The following is a 6,463-nucleotide window of genomic DNA, read 5'->3' as shown; positions in this document are numbered from 1 at the left end:
ATAGAGACTTGGAAGTTTATAAAACAAGTTTGTTACTACAGAAGAAAAATTAGGGGCTATTTATTTCATCATTGTTGGACTGGGGACAATTGAAGAGGCTTTGGATCCAACTTGGAACAGAAATTGAAAGATCGATTTTGCAAAGGTTAGTAGTGATACACAAATTAGAGCCATCAAACAAACAAATGTGAAAAAATGTAAATTCTACTTTTGCTGTTCAATCAAATTTGAAATAAAGTAGCTTGCTATCAGGCCCGATTCTATGCCAATGCTCTGGAATTTTTAAATATGGGGGAAGAGAAATTTACATTTAATCAGGGTTGGCTTGATCGACTGAAATCCTAGACAATTAGTAAGATATTGTCAGTGAAAACACTACAAAATTAAGAATAACCGATGCTGAAATCTTGAAATTTCAGTAAAGGTTTTCAAATGTGATGAAACCGGTTTAAATTACAAAATACTATCATCAAAACTCTGTTTTTAAAGAAGAAAAATTAGCTCTTGGCTACAGTGAAGCAAAAAGAGGGTTTAACCATCACGCTTGCCGTTCAAATAAATTGGGGTTTAGTAAGTTTGTTCTCATTGATGAAGCCTAACACCCGAGAGCTTTTAAAAACATTAACTCCCTTCCCATGAAATATACTAAAAAAAAAGTGTACGGATGGATTTACAAAATGGTTTTATGAAAATCTTTTTTTTTGAATATGTGAAGATAATCTGCTATATAAATCATTCACGATGTTGGATAATTTTGTCAGATAAAATTAAGTCGGTTAGTGGGAATATTCATGCTCTTTTCAATGTTATTAATGTAAAAGATGTACTTTAATAACTGCCAGAATTTTGGGAAGCTGTCAAAACCAATGAATGACAGTTGAAAGTCGGGATAATATTTTAGCTCAACATCAACAAGAAACTGAGCGAGTCAGAAAGTCATCAAAACCTCTTTTATGGCTTGCAGTAATCTACAAACTACTGAGGGTCAACTGAAAAAGCCATTAAAAGGAGTAAGATTCTTCATTGACACTATGGTGGCTGCGTAATGTTGCAGCATGGAATAATGGCAGAACAAGGTCGTAAAAGGACTTCTTGCAACATTTAAAATGATTTATAAAGTTATTTAATGTAAAATAATAAATTTTTGTTACTTTTTTAGAGTAATTTTTACTTTTACTTTCAAATATTCACTTTAAATGTCATACTCTATTAACTATATATATATATATGATTTTCTTAAAAATGCTATTTTATTGGCCTAATAGAATATTTTAAAGTATAAGTTGTGGAAATGTTAAGCATAGATTTATTTTTAAACCAGAATTAATGGGGCCAAACTGTATTACTTGAGTGTTTAGTTACCCAAGGTATGGTCCGTTTATATTAACTTGACTGAGCAATGTTCTACTGCAGTTTAAACAATAATGCCATAAATTAATTAAAATGGTTTTAATAATAAAGATGCTACAAAAAAAACATCAAATAATTTTCACTTTCCAATTATTAAGCATCAGGATAAATCTATAAAATAAGAAAAGGTGTCAAACATAAATTCATTGAGTAAGGGTTTCTTATGAACATAGAAGGAGGCTTTGAAGAATGAAAAATTGGAAGATTTTTGTTGGATTTATCCAAGAATTCTTGGAACCACTGGTCACATTGGAATTTTTCTCTACAAAATTATTATTAAACATAAAAGAACCTTGAAAAATAATCTTAATACATCACTCAATCCACTGCATGAAAGGGGAAGATGAAAATCTCAATTAGTTCATAATTATTAGGCGGTGCAGCCCTCTGTAACACTTATGTTTAAAAATAGATGCATAATGGAAAAGTTTAAATTGCCATTAAATTAAATTACATTGTTCTTGTTCACCATGATCAAAACCGATTAGAAATTAGGGTGGTATGATTTCTGCAAGGAGCATAGTCCATGCAAATATTTGTTTGGTACTTAGTAGAAATCAATATTTGTGAAAAAGTATAGGAACCTTTTCAGTTCACTCGTCTCAAAATTCATAGAACAACTTGAATTGCACTCTTATCTTGAGGTTGCACTACTCCAAAACTGTTTTTGCATCAATGGAGTGAATGTAGTGAAAAAAATTATAGGAATTGATCATTTAAGGTGTAAGGTAAAACGAGAACAAAATAACCGACTTAGAATCAAATCACTGATGAGTGGGAGGTCTAACACCCTAATTACTTTTTAAGTTACAAAATATATCAAACTTAAGAAAGGAGGCCTTGGAAAATAAAATAACATACAAATCTGTTTTGTTTAACACCACTTGAAACTAAAAGGAATTACAAATTAGGGATATGACATTATCAGGCGGTACTGGCAACTCAAGTTTTTTTTTTGAGAAATGAAAAACCGAAACTGTCTAGGGATTCTTGAACCTGATTACCTTATCAAGCTGTGTTAATTTTGAGGGGAGGGGGAGCCCACCAAAACTGATTTACCACCTAAGAATAAAACTTTAAATACATTTGAACCTCTATATATAACGAACTTTGATTTTACAAATTGTTTTTCTGCACAGTGACATTTTAATAAGACTAAGTATAAATTTACCTCTATTTAACGTATTCATACCTCTATATAACAAAATGGTGACATACTGCATATTAACATGATAATCTAGTAACATCAGTAAATTTTATGAAATGCTTTTTAACAGTGACACTAAATTTAATATTTTAGACATCTCTGTGAGTTTAAGATAGTTATTCTTTTAATTTCTGCACTGAAATTATAAATGTATACAAACACAAAGTATTCTTGACAACAGTTAAGAATGACAAGTTATTTTTACTGAAATGGTAAAGCAAAAATTTCCAAGATTCTCTTATAAGCCATTAACAATAAAATCGTAACAAAAAATTTAAACATGTGTTCTGCAGTTACTGTCTGCCTACATATTAAAGTAGCAGAATTTCCTGAAATCCATTAACTAATGCAGAGCACTAACATTATTGTGCAAACCTTTATTCGTTTATCTGAACGAGACATTTGTCTACATTACATAGACATAACAAAAAAATACTTAGAAAACATTTACCGCATAATCCCTCTATAGTTCAGTGCATACATATGAGGGCGATTCAGAATGTTTGTGACCTAAGGAAAAAAACAAAATTTTTTTTATTTTTCAACATGAGTCACCTTTTAAAGTAATAAACTTAGTTCAATCGTTTTTCCAGCTTATTTATTCCTTCATTAAAATAAAATTTCTCAAGCTCTGCAAACTAGGCATCTGTCTCGGTTATGACTTTGTAATTTGAGGCAAATCTTCACCCACCAAGCTATTTCTTCAGATTCAGGAACAGGAAATAATCACTCTGAGCTAAATATGGTGCATATGGAAGCAATTTGAAGCGCAGTTTGTGAATTTTAGCAGCAACAACAGAAGATGTGTGCGCAGGTTCATTGTCAAGGTAAAAAAGTACTTTTTTCTCGTTATATAATATTCTCCGGTGATTGTTTTTTTCTTTTTCCAAGTAGTCAATGACACTACATCATGAACATCCCAAAAAACAGTGGCCACGACTTTCCCACAGGTCCAATACATTTTGCCTTCCATCGGTTTCGACCCACTGTTTTAGACTGCTGCTTTGTCTCAGGGCAGTAATAATGAATCCGCTTTTCATCAGCAGTAATGAAACATTGCAAAAATTCAGTCGAGTTACGGTTGAACATGTCCAAACAGTGCTGAGAAATGTTCATTTGTCTGCGTTTCTGATCAACCGTTAAAAAACACGGCACCCATTGTGCCGATAGCTATCTATATCCAGATGCTCGTGTAAGATGCGAGTACGGTCTACTGATTTTTTGCAAACTCTTGTATCTTCAACCGTCAATCTTTTAAATTCGCATTGTGGATTTTTGCAATGCTTTCATCAGTCATGGTGGTTGCAAGGCAACCTACAACCGAGTACAAGAAGCTTTTAAGTATAGCCTTCAAGCATTCTAAGTACGAGGTAAGTTCTTACCTGAGATACATACATTTTATACAGAATGTATAATTAATATGTAATGCATGATATAAAAATACACTTACATTTTTTTCTATAGCGCTATTAAGAAAAATAACTATTCAATTTTAATTCATTATAAAATGCGATAAAACATTCATAAAAAAAAATTAGACGGAATTCTTATTATCTCTAATGAAAAGCTCTATTTAACAAATTTTTCCTGGGATTCTCGATTTCATTATATAAAGATTTGACCGTATATGACAGTATAGCACAGTTATATGACAGCGTAGCACTCTTTGGGTAAAAAGAAAATAGAAAATTATGGTTATGATGAAAATACTCAGATAGCTCAGTTTCTTGTAATTGTTTTATAAAAACAGAAACCAATCACAAAAACTGTAAAAACCTTTTGTTATACGCAAAAGTAAACAAAAGAAAAAAAATCAAAAAATTGACTGATATAGTTCCAAACATTTTTTTAAATGTTGGAATATAATATACACAAATTTTAACAGAGGATTAGCAATGAAAAAAAAAAATTTTATTGGTCCCTATGATTAAAATTCTATACACGTGTTTAAATTATGCGGTTGTAATATGTGGTATTTAATAAATTCTATAATTCAAGCTTTGAGCCCTCTAATCTATCTAATCCTCCCAAACAGTATTTGAATCCGGGAGGTAATAGAGAGAGAACTAGTACAAACATTTCTGCGAGACCTACCTTAAAACTCTCAAAATTGTTGGCCAGATCAGTTGTAATCTAGATAGTTTGCAGCCACCCAACTGTTTGCACAAATGGAGAACCGTCTGGAAAAATTATACCGCGAGTTAAACTTTAGCAGAAACATTGCAGAATTTAATAGATTCAAGTTATGACTGAGGGGTGGAACTCGGTTTTTTTAGAGATTGATGGTGGGACTTCTGAATGTTGTGTTGCTACCACTGGTTGCAATGTAGGTGTTCAAATTGGGTTTTGAAAGGTAATATTTATTTACAAGTAAGAACAGCATGCATGATTTTAATTGTTTGCGTTCATTTAATTAAGCAAAGATCTTTTAAAACCTAATTTGAACACTAGTGCCTTGTCTAGAAGCAGAGCTGGAACAATCCAGTGGCAGTCTCTAAATTAGCTTAATATAGAGCAAAAGCTAGATAAGACAAAGATAAAATTTTTAACAATTTTAAATGTTCAAAAAGTGTGCAGTTCTAAAACCGTTTTCATTTCTTAAATTCAAAGATTTTCTTATAATACCCAAAAGCCATAAAACAATTCCAAATATATCGACAGTAACCCATGATGGTGGGGCAAAAACTTTGATATTTTGAATTTGCAAAAGCTCTTAGCACGAAAGTCATAGAAATTCTTTTGGACCTTTAAATTTTTAGTAAATCTGATAAAATTTTATCGGACTTTGGAGTGCTTAGTAGACTCCAAAATATCATATTTCTGCAAGAGTGATCTTAGAGGAAAAATTGCATTGCACCATTGTATTTTACTCCAACGTTAAATATATATATTTCTAGCCAAATCTCCCTTGCTTTGGAGAATATAAGGCTGAAGTTTTATGCAAAAGTGGATTGCCAAAAAAAATTAAATAAATAATTTTTTTTGTTCTTCATCTCCTCCTACTGGTGCAGGTGTCCAGGACATCCTTGTCCACATAGAGGTATTAAACAAAAGGTGCAGTAGGAATGTTTTTTTTTCTTGTCTATAAAGATTCAGTAATGCAGAATCGCATATAAGTCAAAAGAGAACAAAGCCACTGACTGATAAATAAACCTAAAATACTTTCACATTTTGGTAGGAAATCTGATGAGAAAATAATAATACCTAATAATGACCCTTTCCAGATGAATCGCACAAATGGAATTAATGCGCATTAGTTTTTAAGTCCTGAAATCAGGACCGCTAAAAAATCTATTCTTTATATCTATCGGTACACAAAGGTATTTGTATATAGTCCCGCCTTAATTTTCTGTTGTAACACAATATATTTAATTGAGAAATATCTTGAAAATCTTTGTACAGCTTTCTAAGTAAAGTAAAAGTGCAGGCGACGGTCCTAGTTCTTGCATCGAACAAATGTAACTTTAAAAATATTTTTATCAGGGTAGTTTCAATAATTATAATAAAGATTAAGCGAACATAATTTACTATACACCATAAATGCGATATATATTACAAGCATTATGTAAATTTCCATAGAAGAAAATAAATCGTACATAGATAACATTTACCGCTTAATAACTTTATCATTATCATAACCTCTACAATATGTCACTGAAATAGTTTAAGATAAATATGAATTATTAACACAAGTAATCTGTCATTATCATGATATGAAAAATAAATTTTAACTTAAGATTGTATACATATTCTTTTCTGACAGAATCACTTCTACTTAAAAATATTAAATGTTTAAAATATACAAGAAAAGTAAGTGTGTGTTATATTAAAAAAATATAGGCAAAA

This window comes from Lycorma delicatula, chromosome 9 (assembly GCF_047948215.1).
Source record: "Lycorma delicatula isolate Av1 chromosome 9, ASM4794821v1, whole genome shotgun sequence".
NCBI classification, from domain to species: Eukaryota; Metazoa; Arthropoda; class Insecta; order Hemiptera; family Fulgoridae; genus Lycorma; species Lycorma delicatula.
This window is presented reverse-complemented; position numbering follows the sequence as displayed.